General features: G+C 37.1%; 1 protein-coding gene across 15 annotated transcripts in view; it reads right to left on the bottom strand.

The window, feature by feature from the left end:
• LOC108588543 (serine/threonine-protein kinase Nek4-like) overlaps positions 1 to 24,247 on the bottom strand; it is a 272,894-nt gene that overhangs the window by 90,253 nt on the left and 158,394 nt on the right. For 14 of the 15 annotated variants that reach the window (XM_078350157.1, XM_078350159.1, XM_078350160.1 and 11 more), the window contains 3 exons: positions 23,277 to 23,472; positions 22,888 to 23,112; positions 11,215 to 11,303 (listed from right to left, as the gene is read on the bottom strand). The gene's annotated coding sequence lies outside the window, so the exon portion shown is untranslated. Of the gene's footprint in view, positions 1 to 3,499; positions 3,742 to 11,214; positions 11,304 to 22,887; positions 23,113 to 23,276; positions 23,473 to 24,247 lie in introns of all 15 variants that reach the window. The other variant, XM_078350158.1, reaches the window with a different exon arrangement.

Below are 24,247 nucleotides of genomic sequence, written 5' to 3'. Positions count from 1 at the left end.
GCAAACCAGATTAGGCAGTGATATAATTTTTGCTTCAAACATCAAATATAATTTTTAAAAAAGTAAATTTATTTAATAGACTTATATTTTTGCTGATTACATTATTTTTCATAATGTTCCAAGCTTCCTTCTTTTATAATTTTATTTTTTTTATTTAAATAAGCTGATAATTTAGTTTCCTTTCATTCAAGACTGTCTTAATTTCCCCTTCATTACTAAAGATAGTTTCACTGGATGTAGAATTCTGTGTTGACAGTTCTTTCAATGCTTGAAAAATCAGCTCTCATTCAAATCACTTTTCTAATATGCACGATGCATTTTTCTCTCTAGTGACTTTCATAATTTTTTCATTGTCTTTAATTATCAAAATTTTGACTATGATGGGGCTTGGTTTGGATTCTTTTTGGCTTACCTTTTTAGTTTTATCAGTTTCTTGAATCTATGTTGTTTTTTTTCCTGCTAAATTTAGAGAATTTTAAGTCATAATTTATTGGAATATTATTTTATTCTCAACCCCTTTTTCATCTTCTTTTGGGGCTGAAGTATCAGTATTAGATCTTTTATTATACTTATCTTTAGGTTTTGACTTTTCAGATTATTTTCTCTGAAAATAAGTGAAAATTGCTTTGGTAATCAGTATTGTTCTATTTTTAAGCTCATTTGATTTATTCTTCTCTCTTTTCTAGAATGTCGTGGAATCCACATATTCAGTTTAGTTTTTTCTTTTAATTTGGTTTTTATATGTTTAAGTTCTAAAATTTCCCTTTATTTCTTTTTTAGGTCTTCTATTTCTTTGCTGAGAGTTTCTTTTTAAATTTGTTTCAAACATATTCGTTAATTGCTCATTGTGCAAAAGCATCTTGATGATAGATGCTTTGTAAATCTTATCAGACAATTTTACCATCTGTGTTATCTTCATCATGGCATCTGTTGATTGTATTTTCTCGTTCAATTTAAAATATCATTCTTGGTATAAAGAAATAAAGCGTGATGTTTGATCAAAACCTGCACATTTGTGGTATTGTGTTACAAGACTCTGGTTCTTATTTAAAGGTTTATGTTTTTCCAGGCCTCTTCCAACCCTATTCTGATTGGTGAAGGGGAAATAAAGTTCTGGTTGTTGTTATCTGAGGTAGAAATCTGGTTCCTCCACCTGGACATTACTGATACTCGCTGTGGATGAGAAGCTCCTTTTACTACTACAATGGAGTAGAAGTTCAGATTCCCATGTTGGGCCTCCCAAAACACTGCCCTGGCTGTGAGGATCACCTTATTACTATTACCTAGAGTTGTCCTTATCTAACATCAATGGAGAGGGTGACTTTTTATAAACCTAGTGATTGTGACAGTTCTAACTTTCCATTGGTCTTCTTGGAAATCAGTCCAGCAAAGTGGGAGAGGGATGCCTCATCACTACCAGGCGGGCATAAAGTACCAGGCTTCCCAATTGGTCTCCACTGACACAAGGAGGCCTTGTTAGAGTCCAGTGGTGATAGAAGTTGCAAATTCCTACTCAGCCTTCTCTAATATCAAGCTGGTGCCTGGAGTGCTTCATTATAGTCTGGAAATAATGTAATCCTAAATTCCTCACTCAACATTGCTGGCCATGTGTGTGTTTTGGGGAGAGGTACTATAATTATTTTTTGGGTAGTGTGGCTAGAGCAGAATAGTTATTGTCTGAATGCTTTTGCCTCTCTAGGATGCCACTTTTCTATTCCTTCGGTAAAGGAGAAACAGCTTTCCTTGGACTTATTGTTCCTACTGGCATTTTCAGTTTGTCAGCTTTTAGTATTCAAACTGGAGTACATGAGGCAAAAAGAAAATTCAGATCTGTTTCTTGGGTCTCTAGCAACTCTCCTTTTCTCTCTCCTTCTTTTGGAGTCTTCTTATGTTTGTCTTACAGATAATGTTGATAGGTTTTGCTCATAATTAGTGGGGAAAAAGTAGTCTACCTCATCTTCCAAATGTGTAAGTCCTAGTCACGATTTTCAGAACTACAAACAAACAAAACCTACTACTTCTCCAGAAAAATCCTTCAGTTATTTTTTTAACATTATCTCTATAGGTAGCCCAATTTATGTTATTTTTATTGATTGCATACTTCCAAAAGAGTCACTATTATTTCCCTTCCTAGATTATTCTATAGGTGAGATCATGAGATCAGATTTGTGATTCTCTAACTTTCTTCTCAAAATGGTTCTTGCCCTACCCTAAATTCAAAGGATCTTATTAGGTAACTTTCTTGGATGTATCCAATTGCCTTGCATTTCACATATTTATATTACAGATGCACTTATTGATGACTAGCTAGCTGTATTAGATAATTTTTGCACTGCCATAAAGAAATATTTGAGGCTGGGTAATTTATAAGGAAAATAGGTCTATTTTGGCTCATTGTTCTGCAAGCTATGCAGGAATCATGGTGCCGAGATCTGCTTCTTTGAGGGCCTCAGGAAGTTTACAATCATGGCAGAAGGTGAATGGGGAGCAGGCATGTCATGGGTAAAAAAAGGAACAAGAGAAAGTGGTGAAGTGCCACATACTTTTACACAATCAGATATCATAAGAACTAACTCTATCATGAGGACAGCACTAAGCCATTCATAAGGGATCCATCCCCATTACCCAAACACCTCCCACCAGGCCCCAACTTCGACACTGAGGATTACATTCTAACATGAGATTTGGAGAAGACAAACATGCAAACTATATCATCCAGCCTCTGGCTCCTCAAATATTATGTTCTTTTCACATTGTAAAATATAATAATCTCTTTATGGTAGTCCCCTAAAATCTTAACTTGATTTAGCATAATGTTCAAAGTCCTAAGTCTCATCTGAGTTTTATTTCCTTCCACCTATGTGTCTGTAAAATCAAAATAAGTTATTTACTTCCAAAACACAATGGCAATATAGGCATTGGGTAAACATTTCAGTTGCCAAAGTGAGAAACTGACCAAAAGAAGTATTAGTTACCACACAAGTCTGAAACCCAGGTATTAAATCATAAGCTTTAACATAATCCATGGCTTCATGTCCCACATCCTTGTTCAAGGGGTGGTATTCCAGGCCTTGGGTAGCCCCACTCATTTGGCTTTGAAGGGTGCAGCCTATATGACTGCTCTCACAGGATTAAACTGAGTACTTACGGCTTTTCCAGTCAGAGGATGCAAGCTGTGGTTAAGCTACCATTCTGAGGTGTGGAGGGTGGTAACCCACTTCCTACAGCTCCACTAGGCAATTCCCTGGTGGAAACTTTGTGTAAGGGCTCTAACCCCACATTTTCCCTTATCATTGCCCCAGTAGATTTTCTCTGTGGGGGTTCTGATCTTGTGGCAGCTTCTGTTTGGACACCCAGCCTTTCCCACACATCCTGTGAAACCTAGGTGGAAGCCCAAATCCACTTCATTACTGCATTCTGAGCATCTGCATATTTAGCACCTTGTGGAAACCACCAAGATTTATGTCTTGCAACCAGTGGAGCTGCGACCAAGCTGTACCTGGTTCCTTTGAGACAAAGCTGGAGATGGAGTGGCCAGGACGCAGAGAACAGTTTCCTGAGGCTGAGCAGTGGTCTGAGCCTGGCCCCTGAAGCCATCCTTTCCTCCTGAGCTGCCTTAGCAATCCCTAAAGTATCATTGAGGACTTCTTCCCATTGTCTTGGCTATTCACTTCTGGCTTTCTTTTAGGTAGCTAATCACTCTAGCAAGTGATTCCTTTGAAGCCTGCTTGGACGCTCCCCCTGAAAAATAGATTTTCTTTTGTACCATATGGCAAGGCTGCAAATTTTCCACATTTACTCTCTGATTTGCTTTAAAATATAAGTTTCAACTTTATTTATTTGCTATCACATCTGACAGTTGACTGTTAGAAGCAGTCAGACCACATCTTGAATGCTTTGCCGATGCCAGATACCCTAAGACATCACTCTTAAGTCCAAACTTCCACAAATCACTAGAGCATGAACACAATGGAGTCAAATTGTTTGTTATGGCATAACAAGGGTGACTTTTGCTCCTATTCCCAATAAGTTCCTCATTTCCAGCTGAGAATTCTTCAGCCTGGACTACCTCACTGTTCATATTACTAACAGCATTTTAGTCACAATCATTTAACCAGTCTCTAAGAAGTTACAAATTTTCCTTTATCTTTCTGCCTTTTTTTGAACTCTTCTGACTCTTCCAACCTCTTTCCATTTACAGTTCCAAAGTTGCTACCAAATTTTCAGGTATCTTTATAGCAATGCCTCACTCCTTGGCACCAATTTCCTGTATAAGGCTCTTCTGGCCTATTGCTCTTGTTACCAATAAGATTCTCATTTCCATCTGAGACTTCTTCAGCCCTGACTTCACTGTATCAGTACCAACATTTTGGCCACAACCATTTAACTAGTCTCTAAGAATTTCCAAACTTTCCTTCATTCTCCTTTTCCTGAGCCCTTCATACTTTTCCAGCCTCTCTCTATTACCCAGTTCCAAAGCTGCTTCTACATTTTTACACAATGTTATAGCAGTGCTTTCCTCCTTGGTACCAATTTTCTGTATCATGCTGTTTATGAGTTGTTATAAATACCTAAGACTAGATAATTTATAAAGAAAACAGGTTTGTTTTAGCTCACAGTTCTTTAGACTATACAGGAAACATGGTGCTGGAATCTGCATCTGATTAGCACCTCAGGAAGCTTACATTCATGGCAGAAAACAAAAGGGGAGCAAGCATGTCCCATAGCAAGAGAGGGAACAAGTTAGAGTGAAGAGGTTGCACACACACTTTAAAACATGAGAATTCCTCACTGTCACAAAGAAAACTCCAAATCATTCATTAGGGATCTGCCCCAAATGACCGAAACACTTCCCAACAAGCCCCAGCTTTGACAGTGGGGATTAAATTTCAACATCAGATTTGGAAAGGACAGATATTCAAAGTGTATCATTAGATATAAATATTTACTTCTGAATTATTATTATTTTTTATTTTTTATTGCATTTTAGGTTTTGGGGTACATGTGCAGAGCATGCAATACAGTTGCATAGGTACACACATGGCAGTGTGTTTTGTTTGCTTTCTCCCCTTCACCCACATTTGGCATCTCTCCCCAGGCAATCCCTCCCCACCTCCCCCTCCCACTGACCCTCCCCTTTCCCCCCTATAGACACCAGTGTTTAGTACTCCCCTCTCTGTGTCCATGTGTTCTCATTTTTCATCACCCGCCTATGAGCGAGAATATGCGGTGTTTCATTTTCTGTTCTTGTGTCAGTTTGCTGAGAATGATGTTCTCCAGATTCATCCATGTCCCTACAAATGACACGAACTCATCATTTCTGATTGCTGCATAATATTCCATGGTGTACATGTGCCACATTTTCCCAATCTAGTCTATCATCAATGGGCATTTGGGTTGATTCCAGGTCTTTGCTATTGTAAACAGTGCTGCAATGAACATTCATGTGCATGTATCCTTGTAGTAGAACGATTTATAGTCCTTTGGATATATACCCAGTAATGGAATTGCTGGGTCAAATGGAATTTCTATTTCTAAGGCCTTGAGGAATCGCCACACCGTCTTCCACAATGGTTGGACTAATTTACACTCCCACCAACAGTGTAAAAGTGTTCCTTTTTCTCCACATCCTCTCCAGCATCTGTTGTCTCCAGATTTTTTAATGATCGCCATTCTAACTGGCGTGAGATGGTATCTCAATGTGGTTTTGATTTGCATCTCTCTGATGACAAGTGACGATGAGCTTTTTTTCATATGATTGTTGGCCTCATATATGTCTTCTTTCGCAAAGTGTCTGTTCATATCCTTTGCCCACTTTTGAATGGGCTTGTTCGTTTTTTTCCTGTAAATCTGTTTGAGTTCTTTGTAAAATCTGGATATCAGCCCTTTGTCAGATGGGTAAACTGCAAAAATTTTTTCCCATTCTGTTGGTTGCCGATTCACACTAGAGACTGTTTCTTTTGCTCTGCAGAAGCTGTGGAGTTTCATTAGGTCCCATTTGTCCATTTTGGCTTTTGTTGCCAATGCTTTTGGTGTTTTGTTCATGAAGTCCTTGCCTACTCCTATGTCCTGGATGGTTTTGCCTAGATTTCCTTCTATGGTTTTTATGGTGCCGGGTCTTAGTTTAAGTCTTTAATCCATCTGGAGTTAATTTTGGTGTAAGGTGTCAGGAAGGGGTCCAGTTTCTGCTTTCTGCACATGGCTAGCCAGTTTTCCCAGCACCATTTGTTGAACAGGGAATCCTTTCCCCATTGCTTGTTTTTGTCAGGTTTATCAAAGATTGTATAGTTGTAGATATGTTGTGTTGCCTCTGATGCCTCTGTTCTGGTCCATTGATCTATATCTCTGTTTTGGTACCAGTACCATGCTGTTTTGATTACTGTAGCCTTATAGTATAGTTTGAAATCCAGTAGTGTGATGCCCCCCGCTGTGTTCTTTTTGCTTAGAATTGACTTGGCTATGCGGGCTCTCTTTTGGTTCCATATGAAGTTCATGGTGGTTTTTTCCAGTTCTGTGAAGAAAGTCAATGGTAGCTTGATGGGTACAGCATTGATTCTGTAAATTACTTTGGGCAGTATAGCCATTTTTACAATATTAATTCTTCCTAACCATGAACATGGAATGTTTCTCCATCTGTTTGTGTCCTCTCTGATTTCGTTGAGCAGTGGTTTGTAGTTTTCCCTGAAGAGGTCCCTTACGTTCCTTGTGAGTTGTATTCCAAGGTATTTTATTCTTTTTGTAGCAATTGTGAATGGCAGTTTATTCTTGATTTGGCTGTCTTTCAGTCTGTTATTGGTGTATAGGAAGGCTTGTGATTTTTGCACATTGATTTTATATCCTGAGACTTTGCTGAAGTTGTTTATCAGTTTCAGGAGTTTTTGGGCTGAGGCGATGGGGTCTTCTAGGTATACTATCATGTCGTCTGCAAATAGAGACAATTTGTTTTCCACCTTTCCTATTTGAATACCCTTTATTTCTTTTTCTTGCCTGATTGCTCTGGCTATAATTTCCAGTACTATATTGAATAGGAGTGGTGACAGAGGGCATCCTTGTCTAGTGCCGGATTTCAAAGGGAATGCTTCCAGTTTTTGCCCATTCAGTATGATATTGGCTGTTGGTTTGTCATAAATAGCTTTTATTACTTTGAGATACGTTCCATCGATACCGAGTTTATTGAGGGTTTTTAGCATAGAGGGCTGTTGAATTTTGTCAAATGCCTTCTCTGCGTCAATTGAGATAATCATGTGGTTTATGTTTTTGGTTCTGTTTATGTGGTGAATTACGTTTATAGACTTGCATATGTTGAACCAGTCTTGCATCGCCGGGATGAATCCTACTTGATCATGAGGGATAAGTTTTTTGATTTGCTGTTGCAATCGGCTTGCCAATATTCTATTGAAGATTTTTGCATCTATGTTCATCATGGATATTGGCCTGAAGTTTTCTTTTCTTGTTGGGTCTCTGCCGGGTTTTGGTATCAGGATAATATTGGTCTTGTAGAATGATTTGGGTAGGAATCCTTTTTTTTGGATTATTTGGAATAGTTTCAGAAGAAATGGTACCAGCTCCTCTATGTGTGTCTGGTGGAATTTGGCTGTGAACCCGTCTGGACCTGGGCTTTTTTTGTGTGGTAGGCTCTTAATTGCTGCCTCGACTTCTGACCTTGTTATTGGTCTATTCATAGTTTCAGCTTCCTCCTGGTTGAGGCTTGGGAGGACACAGGAGTCCAGGAATTTATCCATTTCTTCCAGGTTTACTAGTTTATGTGCATAGAGTTGTTTGTAATATTCTCTGATGATGGTTTGAATTTCTGTGGAATCTGTGGTGATTTCCCCTTTATCATTTTTTATTGCATCTATTTGGTTGTTCTCTCTTTTCTTTTTAATCAATCTGGCTAGTGGTCTATTTTGTTGATCTTTTCAAAAAACCAGCTCTTGGATTTATTGATATTTTGGAGGGTTTTTCATGTCTCAATCTCCTTCAGTTCAGCTCTGATCTTAGTTATTTCTTGTCTTCTGCTGGGTTTTGAGTTTTTTTGATCTTGCTCCTCTAGCTCTTTCAATTTTGACGATAGGGTGTCAATTTTGGATCTCTCCATTCTTCTCATATGGGCACTTATTGCTATATACTTTCCTCTAGAGACTGCTTTAAATGTGTCCCAGAGATTCTGGCATGTTGTGTCTTCGTTCTCATTGGTTTCAAAGAACTTCTTTATTTCTGCCTTCATTTCGTTGTTTACCCAGTCAACATTCAAGAGCCAGTTGTTCAGTTTCCATGAAGCTGTGCGGTTCTGGGTCGGTTTCTGAATTCTGAGTTCTAACTTGATTGCACTATGGTCTGAGAGGCTGTTTGTTATGATTTCAGTTGTTTTGCATTTGCTGAGCAGTGCTTTACTTCCAATTATGTGGTCAATTTTAGAGTAGGTGTGATGTGGTGCTGAGAAGAATGTATATTCTGTGGATTTGGGGTGAAGAGTTCTGTAAATGTCTATCAGGTTTGCTTGCTCCAGGTCTGAGTTCAAGCCCTGGATATCCTTATTGATTTTCTGTCTGGTTGATCTGTCTAATATTGACAGTGGAGTGTTAAAGTCTCCCACTATTATTGTGTGGGAGTCTAAGTCTCTTTGTAAGTCATTAAGAACTTGCCTTATGTATCTGGGTGCTCCTGTATTGGGTCCATATATGTTTAGGATCGGTAGCTCTTCTTGTTGTATCGATCCTTTTACCATTATATAATGGCCTTCTTTATCTCTTTTGATCTTTGTTGCTTTAAAGTCTATTTTATCAGAGATGAGGATTGCAACTCCTGCTTTCTTTTGCTCTCCATTTGCTTGGTAAATCTTCCTCCATCCCTTTATTTTGAGCCTTTGTGTATCCTTGCATGTGAGATGGGTTTCCTGGATAAAGCACACTGCTGGGTTTTGGCTTTTTATCCAATTTACCAGTCTGTGTCTTTTGATTGGTGCATTTAGTCCATTTACATTTAGGGTTAATATTGTTATGTGTGAATTTGATACTGCCATTATGATGCTAGCTGACTGTTTTGCCCGTTAGTTGTTGTAGATTCTTCATTATGTTGATGCTCTTTAGCATTTAGTGTGAGTTTGGAAAGGCTGGTACTGGTTGTTTCTTTCTATGTGTAGTGCCTCTTTCAGGAGCTCTTGTAAAGCAGGGCTGGTGGTGAAAAAATCTCTGAGTACTTGCTTGTTCATAAAGGATTTTATTTTTCCTTCACTTCTGAAGCTCAGTTTGGCTGGATATGAATTTCTGGGTTGAAAGTTCTTTTCTTTAAGGATGTTGAATATTGGCCCCCACTCTCTTCTGGCTTGTAGAGTTTCTGCCGAGAGATCTGCTGTGAGTATGATGGGCTTCCCTTTGTGGGTGACCCGACCTTTCTCTCTGGCTGCCCTTAGTATTTTCTCCTTTATTTCAACCTTGTTGAATCTGATGATTATTTGCCTTGGGGTTGCTCTTCTTGCGGAATATCTCTGTGGTGTTCTCTGTATTTCCTGCAATAGAGTGTTGGCCTGTCTTGCTAGGTGGGGGAAATTTTCCTGGATAATGTCCTGAAGAGTATTTTCTAGCTTGGATTCATTCTCTTCATCACATTCTGTTACACCTATCAAACGTAGGTTAGGTCTCTTCACATAGTCCCACATTTCTTGGAGACTTTGTTCATTCCTTTTTGTGCTTTTTTCTCTGATCTTGGTTTCTCGTTTTATTTCATTGAGTTGATCCTCAACTTCTGATATTCTTTCTTCTGCTTGGTCAATTCGGCTATTGAAACTTGTGCATGTTTCGCGAAGTTCTCGTATTGTGTTTTTCAGCTCCTTTAATTCATTCATATTCCTCTCAAAGGTATCCATTCTTGTTATCATTTTCTCAAATCTTTTTCAAGGTTCTTAGTTTCTTTGCGTTGATTTAAAACATGTTCTTTTAGCTCACGAAAGTCTCTCATTATCCACCTTCTGAAGTCTAATTCCATCATTTCGTCACAGTCATTCTCCGTCCGCTTTGTTCCCTTGCTGGTGAGGAGTTTTGGTCCTTTCTAGGTGGCGCAGTGTTCTGGTTTCAGGTGTTTTCCTCCTTTTTGCGCTGGTTTCTTCCCATCTTTGTGGATTTATCCACCTGTCGTCTGTGTAGTTGCTGACTTTTCGATTGGATCTCTGAGTGGACACCCAGATTGTTGATGGTGGAGTATTTCTGTTACTTGGTTTTCCTTCTACCAGTTTAGCCCCTTCGCTGTATGACTGCTGAGGTCCACTGCAGGCCCTGCTTGTCTGGGGTGCAGCTGTAGCGGCTGCAGAACAGTGAGGGATGGTACCCGTTTCTTTTTCTGCTATCTTTGTCCCAGGATGATGTCTGCCAAATGTCAGTCTTATGGATATAGAGGGATCAGGGAGTTGCTTGAGGAGACAGTCTATACTTTGTAGGAGCTCAAGTGCTGAGCTGTGAGCTCTGTTGTTCATTCAGGGCTGCTAGGCTGCTATGTTTAGTTCTGCTGCAACCTAACTCGTAAGAAAACCCGTTTTTTTTCCTCAGATGCTCTGTCTGGGGGCGGGTTTGGGCCTTCCTTGTGAGTGTCCGCCTCGCTGTCCTGCCCAGCTAGGAGGCAGTCTAGTCACTTTTTGCCTGGGGAGGCTCCGCCCTGCTGGTGTGAGGTTCGCTCTTTTGCTGCAGGCTCTGCCCTTTTGCTGTGGTCTCCGCCCTGTTGCCATGGGCTACGCCCTGCAGCAGAGTCTCTCTGTTGTACCGGGTTGCCTCGGCAACGGCAGGCTGCGTCAGCTATGGGCGTGTACCTCAGTAGGGGCTGATTGCCTCGGTAATGGCTGACACCCCTCCCCCGCGGAGCTGCACTTTAAAAAAACCTTTTCACCGGGAGCGTTTGGAATCGCCATTTTGTTTGTTGCACTGCGCTCCCCCAAACGCTGAGTCCCTGGGATTTCCTGGGCTGGGTCACAGTTCAAGACCCATTCAGTCTCAAGTTCAGCCCTCTCGGGTCTCAGTTTGCTGGTTCAACAGGGCACCCGTAACAGTGCGCTTTTGTATGGAGTGCTGTGGTGCACCTCTGCGCTCCGGCACAGGCCGGATCCACACCGGCTGCTGGCTGCACCTACCGAGACCTCTGCCTGGCATCCCGCATCTCTTTTATACCTGGGAATTTCCCCATTCTGTGGGCAACTAAGATCCATCTGGAAATGCTTCCCCGACTCACCCTCTCCACGCATCCAGCGAGAGCTTCAATCCTGAGTTGTTCTCACAGCGCCATCTTGAGTCCCTCCCCTGAATCATTTTTAAAGTACTCTGTAAGTAGATTAAAATATAACATGAATCTGCTTTGTTCTGAAAATAGTTAAAGATGTGTATACTTCTTTATAAACCACAAGATCATATATTAATCTAGTTATTATTATAATCCTATCATTATGTATTTCAGCTTACCCTTTAAACCAAATCACATATACACCCAACCAAACTCATCACCAACAATTTAGCCAATGAAACATACTTTTTATGGAACTCATTTAGAACTCGAAATATTTATATTAGTATTTGCAATAGTTTTCTATTACTGTAGTAACAAATTATCAAAAAGTTTGCTCCTGAAAACAAATTTGTTTTCTTATAATTTTGGAAGCCAGAAATTCTAAAATACAATGATAGGACCACTGTCATTTTGGGGAACCTAGAAGAGAATTTGTTTCCTTGTCTTTTCTAGTTTCTGAAAGCTTAGTGCATTCCTTAGCCATTTACTCAATCTTCCATCTTCAAAGCCAGCAAGATAGCATCTTCCAACCTCTTTGTCTATGCTTTGCTTCTGTCACTGTCTGTCTGTCTGTCTGTGTGGGCCTTCTGCCTTCCTTTTATAAGAATTATTGCTTTTTCATTGAGACTGTTTAGTAACTAAAGATAATCTTCCCACTTCAAGATTTGTACTTAATTCTGTTTGTAAAGTCTTTTTTCCATGTAAGGTAGTATATTCAAAGGTTCTAGAAATAAGATATGGGTATCTTTGGGGTCCATTATTCACTACCAAAGTTCTAGAGACTAAAGTTATTTTTCTGTAAAGTTTCATAAGTTGGAAGAAATAACACAACTTACAGTAGCTGCAGAACTAGATTGAGGAAATGTATTAATAATTTGAAGTTCACAATGGATAACATCAAAACTCCTCATAAGTTACAGTATAGCATATGCCCATGATTGACTCTTATCTTTTGAGGTATTACTTGGGAAAGAGTCATAAGTGACAATCACTTCTATGATTGGTTACTTTAAAAGCAGTTCCCCAGTATTAAAAGTTTGCTACCTTTCCACAAAACTCCTAGATTTCAAAAACAAGAAAAAAAATTAACACTTTGATATTTTAGGCAGTGTGCTCAAGCTCCTATAACACAATACTAAAGATTAGATGACTTAAACATAAATTTATTTTGTCCATTTTTACAGGCTAAGATTATGATGCTAGCAGCATTGGTGTGTGGTGAGAGCTTTATCTTTGAATTATAAGTGGCTGCCTTCTTACTATGTTTTTATATAGCAGGGATAATGCACTGATGTCTCTTCCTCTATAAGATCACTTTCAAGGACACTAATTTCATCATGAGGATGACCTCCAGATCTCAACACTTAATCTAAGTCTAATAATCTCCAAATGCCTTTACATTGTAGTTAAGGCTTCAACATATGACTAGGGGGTGAGAGGATGATTCAGTTAATAGCAAATAGAAAAAAGAAAACAGAACAAAACAAAAATAAATAAGGAAAAAATTTCCTATATAAGACTACCTCCAAATTCTTCCAGTACCCTAAACCACAAAGCAGATAAAACTTTGTAACTTTCTTTCTAATTTTGATATGGACCCAAAAGAATTTCAGACATTTGTGTGATAGCACTGTCAATAAACAGCATTAATGATATTATAATCTCTCCTTACAAATTAATAAAAAACAATGAAAAGGTTTAAAAATAATATTTTAGAATAATGAGACCAATGCAAATAATTAGAGAAAACAGTTTTTGTAGAGGTGAATTTCTGAAATATGCATAAAGTGGTATGCTCATTGATTCACAAGAAAATATTTCTTCTATGAAGGAGGAACTAGCTAAAAATGTGTGAACAGGAGACATTTTTTGAATAAGAGAACATTGTTTATAGAATTTTAAGATTAGTTGGAAGTAATAACAACGGAACAAATTTGACAAAGATCCAAATTATTTAATATGCATTTAAATTTGAGAATCTCAAAACTCAAAAAGATCTGATGACTCTGGTTCCAGAAAAGAAAAGAGAAGAGATATAAAGTACCTCACACACAGGTACAAGAAAACATTGGAATGAGAAACAGAAAAGATGGAGTGGGAGTAATAACAAAGTGAGATATAATGTCCAGAAAATTGTGGTGAGTGAAAAAAGAAGCCAGTTCCAAAAATTTACCTACTATATGGTCCTATTTACATTGTATTTTTTAAAGGACACAATTTTAGAACTGGAGAACAGTTAGTGACAATCAGAAGTTCAGAATATCCATGGGGCTGGGAGGGAGATGCACATGATTTTAAAAGGGCAATATGAGGGCTCTCTTTGGTTATGAATCTGTTTTGTTTCTTGGCTAATGATGGAGACATAAGCCTGCACATGTAACAAAATTGTACAGAACTAGGCACATGCACATACAAACACACAAATGATTAGAAACAAAACTGAAAAATCTATATAGGATTGGCAGATTACATCAATGTTGATATTCTGGTTCCGATACTGTACTATAGCTTTGCGTATTACTTTTCAGGGAAATTAGATAAAGGCTATATGAGATCTTTTTTTAATAATTTCTTATAAGCGCAGTGAACTCTACAATAACATCTCTATAAAGTTTCATTTAAAATACAATAAAAGATTTATTCTTCAAAACAAAAGGAATTAACAAGTACCTGTACTATGTATTATAGGAATGTATGCTATGACATATTTTATTACATCCAATAAAATGAAATAGAAAGAAACCAAGTAACCAATTAAAACAAAACAAGCTGGGCACGGTGGCTCACGCCTGTAATCCCAACACTTTGGGAGGCCAAGGCGGGTGGATCACGAGGTCAAGAGATCAAGACCATCCTGGTCAACATGGTGAAACCCAGTCTCTACTACAAATACAAAAAATTAGCTGGGCATGGTGGTGTGTGCCTGTAATCCCAGCTACTCAGGAGGCTGAGGCAGGAGAATTGCCTGAACCCAGGAGGCGGAGGTTGCAGTGAGCCGAGATCTCGCCATTGCACTCCAGCCTGGGTAACAAGAGTGGAACTCCATCTCAAAAAACAAACAAAAACAAAAACAAAACAAAACAAACAAAACAAAACAAAACAAAAGCAGGCTGGTTTTATATTTGCTTTTTTTTTTCTTGTGATGAACAACTCTGAAATCAGAGTTGTTCTCCACAATGATAAAAGTCATAAAATGGCATTGGTTCTGTTTATGTGATGGAATACATTTATTGATTTGTGTATGTCAAACCACCCTTGCATCCCAGGGATGAAGCTGACTTAATTGTGGCAGATAAGGTTTTTGATGTGCTGCTGGATTCCATTTGCCAGTATTTTATTGAGGATTACTACATCAATGTTCATCAGGGATATTGGTCTGCACTTTTCTTTCTGGTTGTGTCTCTGCTAGGTTTTGGTATCGCGATAGTACTGGCCTCATAAAAGGAGTCAGGGGAGATTCCCTGTGTTTCTATTGCTTGGAATAGTTTCAAAAGGAATGGTACCAACTCCTCTTTTGTAACTCTGGTAGAATTCAGCTGTGAATCCATCTGGTCCTGGATGTTTTTTGGTTGGTAGGCTATTAATTACTAGCTCAATTTCAGAACTTGTTATTGGTCTATCAAATGATTTTACTTCTTCCTGGTTTAGTCTTGGGAAGGTGTATGTGTTTAGAAATTTATCCATTTTTTTCTAGATTTTGTAGTTTATTGGCACAGAGGTGTTTATAATATTCTCCTATGGTAGTTTGTATTTCTGTGGTATCAGTGGTGGTATCCCCTTTATTATTTTTTATTGTATCTATTTGATTCTTCTCTCTTTTCTTTTTTAATAGTCTGGCTAGCAGTCTATCTATTTTGTTGATCATTTCAAAAAACCAGCTCCTGGATTCACTGATTTTTTTTCTAGAGTTTTTCGTGTCTCTATCTCCTTCAGTTCTGTTCTGATCTTAGTTATTTCTTGTCTTCTGCTAGCTTTTGAATTTATTTGCTCTTGTTTCTCTAGTTCTTTTAATTGTGATGTTAGAGGTCAATATCAGATCTTTCCTGCTTTCTCTTGTGGGCATTTAGTGCTATAAAATTTCCTCTACACACTGCTTTAAATGTGTCCCAGAGATTCTGGTACCATGCTATACCCATCAAGCTACCATTGAGTTTTTTCACAGAAAATGAAACAAGTATTTTTAATTTCATATGGAACCAAAAAGATCCCTCATAGCCAAGGCAATCCTAAGCAAAAAGAACAAAGCTGGAGGCATTATGCTACCTGACTTCAAACTATACTACAAGGCTACAGTAACCAAAAGAGCATGGTATTGATACCAAAACAGATATATAGACCAACAGAAGATAATATGGCCTCAGAAATAATAACACACATCTATAACCATCTGATCTTTCACAAACCTGACAAAAATGAGCAATAGGGAAAGGATTTCCTATTTAATAAATGTTATTGGGAAAACTGGCTAGCTATATGCAGAAAGCTGAAACTGGATCCCTCCCTTACACCTTACACAAAATTAACTCAAGATGGATTAAAGACTTAACATAAGATAATACCTAAACCATAAAAACCCTAGAAGAAAACCTAGGCAATACCATTCAGGACATAGAAATAGGCAAAGACTTCATGACTAAAACACCAAAAGCAACTGCAACAAAAGCCAAAATGGACAGATGGAATCTAACTAAAGAGCTTCTGCACAGCAAAAGAAACTATCACCAGAGTGAACAGGCAACCTACACAATGCGAGAAAAGTTTTGCAATCTATCCATCTGACAAAGGGCTAATATTCAGAATCTACAAGGAACTTAAATAAATTTACAAGAAAAACAACAAACAACCCCATCAAAAAGTAGGCAAAGGATATGAACAGACAGCATTCAAAAGAAGATATTTATGAGACCCACGAACACATGAAAAAAAGGTCATCATCACTTGTAGAGAAATGCAAGACAAAACCACAATAAGATACTGTCTCATGCCAGTTACAATGGCAATCATTAAAAAGTCAGGAAACAACAGCTGCTGGAGAGGATGTGGAGAAATAGGAATGCTTTTACTCTGTTGGTGGAAGTGTAAATTAGTTCGACCATTGTTGAAGACACTGTGGCAATTCCTCAAGGATCTAGAACAAAAATACCATTTGACCCAGTAATCTCATTACTGGGTATATACCTGAAGGATTATAAATCATTATACTATAATGACACATCCACAGATATATTTATTACAGCACTGCTCACAATAGCAAAGACTTGGAACCAACCCAAATGCCCTTCAGTGATATAGTGGATTAAAAAAATGTGGCATATATACATTATAAAATACTATGCAGCGATAAAAATGGAATGAGTTCATGTTCTTTGCAGAGACATGGATGAAACTGGAAACCATAATTCTCAGCAAAGTAACACAGGAACAGACAACCAAACACTGCATGCTCTCACTAATAAGTAGTAGTTGAACAACAAGAATACATGGACACAGGGAGGGGAAAATCACACACTAGAGCCTGGCAGGGGATGGGGTCTAGGGGAGGGATAGTATTAGGAGAAATACCTAATGTAGATGACAGGTTGATGGATGCAGCAACCATGACACGTGTATACCTATGTAACAAACCTGCATGTTCTGCACATGTATCCCAGAACTTAAAGTATATGATTAAAAAGTTGCCATATTATATGTTAATATTAAATAATTAAATCACATTTATTTTCTTTCCTTGAGCATTATGTAAAATTAGAATATACTGTGTCATCTCAATCTCCCATGTCATCAGTTTATTCTTAAATTGTATTACTTCTAATTCAAGTGTATTTTTAGATTTATTTTGAGTTTAATATTCATATTAATAGAAACAGTTTAGACGTCATTCCAAATTCTTCTTGGTTTCAATATCCAAGGCTTTTTACTTTAAACAATATTTCAATTCCTGAATTCTTTTTTCCATGTATAATTCTATTGTAATATTTTTTCAATTATTGCTTTTCAGAAAGTTCAAATAGATGAATAGTTTATGTCCCAGTGGACCACAAAATATAGCTTTTCCCTCATTTATGCAAACTAATTTTACTGCTGAAGAAATGCTTGATTCACTTGTTTTTAAAAATTTATATTTCAATGTTATTTTATGACTTTTTTTGTACTTTAAGACCTGGGATACACGTGCAGAATGTGCAAGTTCATTACATGGGTATACACATGCTATGGTGGTTTGCCGCACCCATCAACCCATGATGTACATTAGGTATTTCTCCTAATGCTGTCTCTCCCCTATACCTCACCCCCTGACAGGCCCCAGTGTGTGATGTTCCCCTCCCTGTGCCCATGTGTTCTCATTGTTCAACTCCCACTTATGAGTAAGAACATGTGGTGTTTGGTGGTCTGTTCCCATGCTAGTTTTCTTAGAATGATGGTTTCTAGGCCAGGCGCCGTGGCTCACGCCTGTAATCCCAGCACTTTGGGAGGCTGAGGCAGGTGGATCACGAGGTCAAGAGATCGAGACCATCCTGGTCAACATGGTGAAACCCCGTCTCTACTAAAGACACAAAAAAAATTAGCTGGGCATGGTGGCGCGTGCCTGTAATCCCAGCTACTCAGGAGGCTGAAGCAGTAGAATTGCCTGAACCCGGGAGGCGGAGGTTGAGGTGAGCCGAGATCACGCCATTGCACTCCAGCCTGGGTAACAAGAGCGAAACTCTGTCTCAAAAAAAAAAAAAAAGAATGACGGTTTCCAGCTTCCTCCACGTCTCTGCAAAGGACATGAACTCATCCTTCTTTGTGGCTGCATGGTATTCTACAGTATATATGTGCGGCATTATCTTTTTTTTTTTTTTCTTTTGAGACGGAGTTTCACTCTTGTTACCCAGGCTGGAGTGCAATGGCGCAATCTTGGCTCACCGCAACTTCCGCCTCCTGGGTTCAGACAATTCTCCTGCCTCAGCCTCCTGAGTAGCTGGGATTACAGGCATGCGCCACCATGCCCAGCTAATTTTTTGTATTTGTAGTAGAGACGGGGTTTCACCATGTTGACCAGGATGGTCTCGATCTCTAGACCTCGTGATCCACCCGCCTCGGCCTCCCAAAGTGCTGGGATTACAGGCTTGAGCCACAGCGCCCGGCCTGCATTATCTTTATCCAGTCTATCACTGATGGGCATTTGGGTTGGTTACTAGTCTTTGCTAATGTGAACAGTGCTGCAGTAAACATACATGTGCATGTGTCTTTATATTATAACAATTTATAATCCTTTGGATATATACCCAGTAATGGGATTGCTGGGTCAAATGGTATTTTTGGTTCTAGATACTTGAGGAATTGCCACAGTGTCTTCCACAATGGTTGAACTAATTTACACTCCCACATTTTTCCACATCCTCTCCAGCATTTGTTGTTTCTTGACTTTTTAGTAATGTCCATTCTAACTGGTGTGACATGATATCTTATTGTGACATTGATTTGCATTTCTCTAATTACAAGTGATGATGACCTTTTTTTTCAAATGTTAGTTGGCCACATAAATGCCTTCTTTTGAGAAGTGTCTGTTCACACCCTTTGCCCACTTTTAATTTTTTTTTCCTTGTAAAAAAGTTCTCTGTAGCTTCTGGATATTAGCCCTTTGTCAGATGGATAGATTGCAAAATTTTTCTCCCATTCTGTTGGTTGCCTGTTCACTCTGATGATAGTTTCTTTTGCTGTACAGCAGATCTTTAGCTTAATTAGACCCCATTTATCAATGTTGGCTTTTGGGCAACATATTTTAATTGAACTTAACTCATGAGAATAAAGCAATAACAACAACAAAAATGATACCCAGAATAAGAGAAAACAAAATTTGCCGTCATTCAAGAAAAAAAAAAATCAATGAACTTTTAAAACTACAAAGTACAGTATTTTTAAAGTTATGAATATATATGTCATTATAAAAAATGACAATAATATTTACTAGAAACAATAAAAAACAACCACAGTAAGCTTTCTGCAGCTTATAGGATAATCACTACAATTTAAATAAAATGATATTTAAAAATAAATTCATGTTAACTTCTGGATTTGTCAGTGATAATACAGTTGGTCTTGGACTTACTCTACTTCTCTGGAAAATTCTAAAATTCAACAAACCTTTCAAGGGGCTCTTTTCATGTATTTGAGAACAGACAGCACAGGGCTCTGAGACTTGAAGAAGGGATGCCTCAAAGGTGTGCTCTCTGGCTTCTGGTTCAAGTCATTCCTAACCGTTGGAAGTACAGCCCAAAGAGGCAGCAGCAATCTTGCTGGGCAGAACCAACAGATCAAAAAAGTGACAGAGTGGTGGCTATTTGTGGGGAACAACACCTAATATGAAGGGCTTGCAGTGAAGAAGATTCAGAAATCTGTGTAATGGAGCTCTTTGTTCTTTGAATCCTAAACTCCACATTTAAAGAACAAGATTTTGTAATCATTAGCCGGTAACTTCTGAGAATTAAACAGAGTTTTGAAGTAAATTACTGCAGAGTTATTTACATTTCAAGCTTTCATCAACTAGAAAAAACATAAGAATAAAAATCATATTATATAAAAAAAAGAGTTGCACACAAATTCTGAAAACACAACTAAAATAGAACCACCTCCCCAACCTAAAACTAAGTTTAGACAGGATCAAAGTAATCCAACAGTAATAGAAATTCCCTCCAGAACAACTCAATAATCTATAATAGAAGATAGTACAGTCCAGTTTTTATAATGTATCATCTGTAACATCTATATATAATAAAAATACCTACTTATTTGCCTACTTAAAAAGAGGCAAATAGGACTTCCAATCAGAAGTAAACTAAATACAGGTAAGCTAGGTAAACTTACAGATGACACTGATATTGATATTAGCTGACAGGGACCTTTGTATAACAATTAAATATTTTAAAATAGTTTAGAGAAAAACAGGGAAAAAATGGGTGAAAAAAATGGAGACACTAAAAAAAAAGGAATTCCTAAATAAAATATTCTAATGGAAACTTTAGAGAGATAAATAAAATATCTTTATAAAACAATTTTAATTGGAAATAAAAGACTGGATAAAGCAAAATAAATGCTGCAATGAAATAAAATCAATATAAATTGTCCAAACTGAATTACAAACAGAAAAATAATAATAAAACATTAGAGTATCTGAGACCTGTGAGAATAAATCAAAATAGTGAGTCTAGAGATGGCTGGCATTCCAGAAGGAGTGGAGAGAAAACATATAACAAAAATTTTCCAAAATTCATGAAAAATGTCAACTGACTGATTCAAGAACTTAATGAACTCCAAGCAGGATAGATACAAAGAAAACCACCACCAAATGCAACATGGTCAAGCTGATGAAATTCACAAATGCAAGAATATTAAATTAGGTCGTGAAAATATATACAATAAATTCTGAGGGGAAAAAAAAGGTACTATGGTTTCCCCCTTTGTCAGATCGATGGAAGCAAGAAAAATGCAACATTTTAAATATGCTGAAAAAATAAATTTCAAATCCTACATTACTTTAAAATTGATAGTGAAATAACAGTTTTCAAGAAATATAAGCTTCAAAAGAATTTTGTACTGAATACAAGAAATTTGCAAAAATACAAAAGAAGTGTCTTTATTTTGAAGGGAAATAATCCTAGGTGAAAGCCTGGATAATCCTTCCTTCCACAGAAGGGAACACCAATGGAAATCATAAATATGTGGATCAATACAAAAGAGTATTTAAAATTATTTAAAATAGTATTGATTGCTTAAGTCTAAATTACTATGAGTATGGTGGAAATTATATGTACAATAGCACAACTGTATATAAAGAAATAAATGAAATTAATCAATTGTAAAGTTCTTATATTATTAGTAAAGTAGTATATTTATTAGTGTTGACTGTAACAAATTTTAATCCCTAGAGTAACTTTAAAAAAATAGTGCAAAGGGGTATAGCTGAAAAATCGAATAGAGCAAACAATGTAGAATGCAAAAGTGCAGATATTTCCTGACTTATGATGAGATTGCATCATGATAAACATATTGTTTGTTGAAGATATAAGCTGAAACTGCAATTAATACACCAACCTACTTAACAACATACCTTAGCCTAGCCTACCTTAAATGTTCTCAGCATACTGACCTAGTCTACAGTTGGGCGAAATCATATAAGACAAAGCATATTTTATGTAATTTACTGATAAAATTTGCTGAAAATGAAAAACAGAATGACTGTATCACTTTTGCACTATCATAAAGTAAAAAAGTGGTAAGTGAAACCATTGTGTGTTGGGGACCACCCCATTTGTTTATCTCAAAAGAAGGTAGGAAAGGAAGAAATGAGCAGATGAGACAATTAGAACAAAAATTTTTTAAATGGATGAACATTTACTCATGTAAATTTAGCGTATTTTGAGTAGCATATCTATGAAGGTTCTTAATGCCATTTTTACATTTTCAAATTAGAAAAGAAAAGAAAAGAAAAAACTTTAAAAGCATCATTCATTGTACTGCACTTTGAAAAACAATGCTCTGTAGGAAATAGGCTTCAAACATCAGAGAAGCAATATCTAATATTTAATTCAGTATTTCTCATTTATGCATACACTATAGGAAATATAAAATTCATTGTACTTAAAATCCTATTGCTAAGATAGAGACTAACATATCTGGAGGAATTTAAAATATATTATAATTATTTTTAATTGGATGGATTTTCTTTTAGTTGGGCTAACTTCTATAATTTCCAAGTTCTATGGTTTCTTTTATCCATAATTTGAAATCTATGGTTCACATACTTGTGGTTATAAAATAAAATGGGTTAAAATCTTAAAACATACATACATGATTCATGATTAGATTTCGTGAATACATTATGCTATCTCACATTTCTGAATCAAAGCACAGAGAGTATAGAAACTGAATGTACTTAGGTAACATTTTTCTAATACAAAACTCAATTTCCTCCTGAGACGAATGAAGAGCTCATGGTGAATGCTTATGAAAAATGCCTCAAAAGTTATGTATTAGATTCTATTCTTTTCACAACAGTAGAAAGACTTTCTAGTGAGAAAATGTGAAGTTAATATATCCTGTTTTCAATACATCCTGTGTATCTGCAATTCTCTGTTCTTTTAGCCAACTTTCTAAATGAGAAGAAAATTCACTTTTCAGACAAAAAAAAGCAAGTATACATTAGACAGATTGTAAGCATAGGTGCAGGCAGAGCTAACCGAATTATTTGTATAAGTTTCTAAGAAATAGGTAAATATACTACATGTGCTATTTTCTCATAATCCATTTAGAAATATTTGGTCTCTGTTGTTTTTAATTATTCTTCTTCATCTATATTACACCTTCTCACATTTAGGCACAGCCTAGTTACCAACCATACTTTACAATTTCATGTTAGAGATCTCTAGGCATATTTAAATCCTTATGACAAGGCATCTGTAGGGTCACATGTGGGACATTTGTTGAATGATATGGAGATTTTATGACTTGCAAATTTACTCGACACTATATTTTTTTCCTAAATGAAAAAATAGCATACACTGTACTTTTCTTTTTCCTTTCCAAGTGAAGTTCTTTGTTCCCAGAACAGCAACCTGTCTGGATCAGACCTTAACCACTCACCTTCTTCCAGAATGGTACAATATTTTCTCTATTAATAGATTACTGCAGTCTTGTAGAGGGCACATCTCTGTAATCCATAAGTTCCACAGCTTTGCCCCAGCTGTCAAGATCTGCTCCACTGTTCTTTTCTCCCTGATGTAATAGATCAATCAAGGGCTATGGGTGATGATCCATGAGATCTGCAATGTTTGCTGAGCATCCAGCGTGAATTAGGTACTTGAGCAGCTACAAAAAAAAAAAAAAATTACATTTTTCTCCTGACATTAAAAATCATAGGGGTGATGGAAAAAATGAATTAAGATCAAGTATGTTCTAAAGTATACAAGGTGATACATTAAAACTGCCACAGTCAATATCTTATTATTGAAGACAAGAACATTTACTCTTACCTGGTAAAATTAGGGAGAAGAATTACAATGTTTGCTTTTTTATTGTGATTGACTTCTTATATCAAGTAGGAATAGTTAAAAATAACATCCAAACTTTCAAAATTTTCTGACTCAGAACTTCTGATCCTATCTTCAGTTCACACTTTCATATTGAGAAGTCACCAGGGAAAGATGAAGCCCATACATCATTTGGAATCTGCAACAAAAATGCAATTTTTAGAATTTTACTTGAATAGGATTTTGCCAGCTAGGTATGTTTCTATTTAAACAAACAAACAAACAAACAAACAAAAACCCATAATGTCTGCAATGTAGGCATTACATATTCACCACCAATCACCAAGTTAATGCGTGTTATCATAAAACAGAAGTCAGATAAGCAATTGAAGAGAGCAATGTCTTCAGCCATTACCACTATAAAATTTTGCTTGTCTAATGCTGAGGTGCTCTTGCTAACAAAATGATTAGTCATACTTCTACAATACTGGTTATTTAGCATATTGCTTTTCCCTTGAACCAGTGCCCTACACAAGAGGAAGCAGAAGATTGTGTGTTGCCTATGTGTGGATTGGGATTTTGTGATTCTCCTCTTAGAGGCACACACATTGTATAGTTGTAATATCTGTAACAATTTTACCAAAGCGCACTTGTACCAGTAGGGAAGACAAATTGTCACCTTTACCTTCTCGGGGTAACATACAGATCAACAACAAGAGAAAAGAGTATACATTTATTTATTATAAGTTTTACGTGATTTGGGAGCTCTCAGAAGGAAATAAAGACCCAAAAATGCTGTTAGAGTTGAACCCTTGTGTATTGAATTAAACAGGGAGTAGTAAATTTTGAAAATGACAAAGCAATGCAAAGTTGAGTGGAGAAATTGTTAGAAAGATAAGTTAGTGTAACAAGGTTGGTTTTTACAAATTTCTCTTAACCTCAGCTTCCTGTTGATATTTTCCTTCTGGTCATGA

Source organism: Callithrix jacchus, chromosome 15, assembly GCF_049354715.1.
Source record: "Callithrix jacchus isolate 240 chromosome 15, calJac240_pri, whole genome shotgun sequence".
In the NCBI taxonomy this organism is placed as follows: domain Eukaryota; kingdom Metazoa; phylum Chordata; class Mammalia; order Primates; family Cebidae; genus Callithrix; species Callithrix jacchus.
Note: the sequence above shows the minus strand (reverse complement) of the source record. Positions and strands in the feature narration are given on the sequence as shown.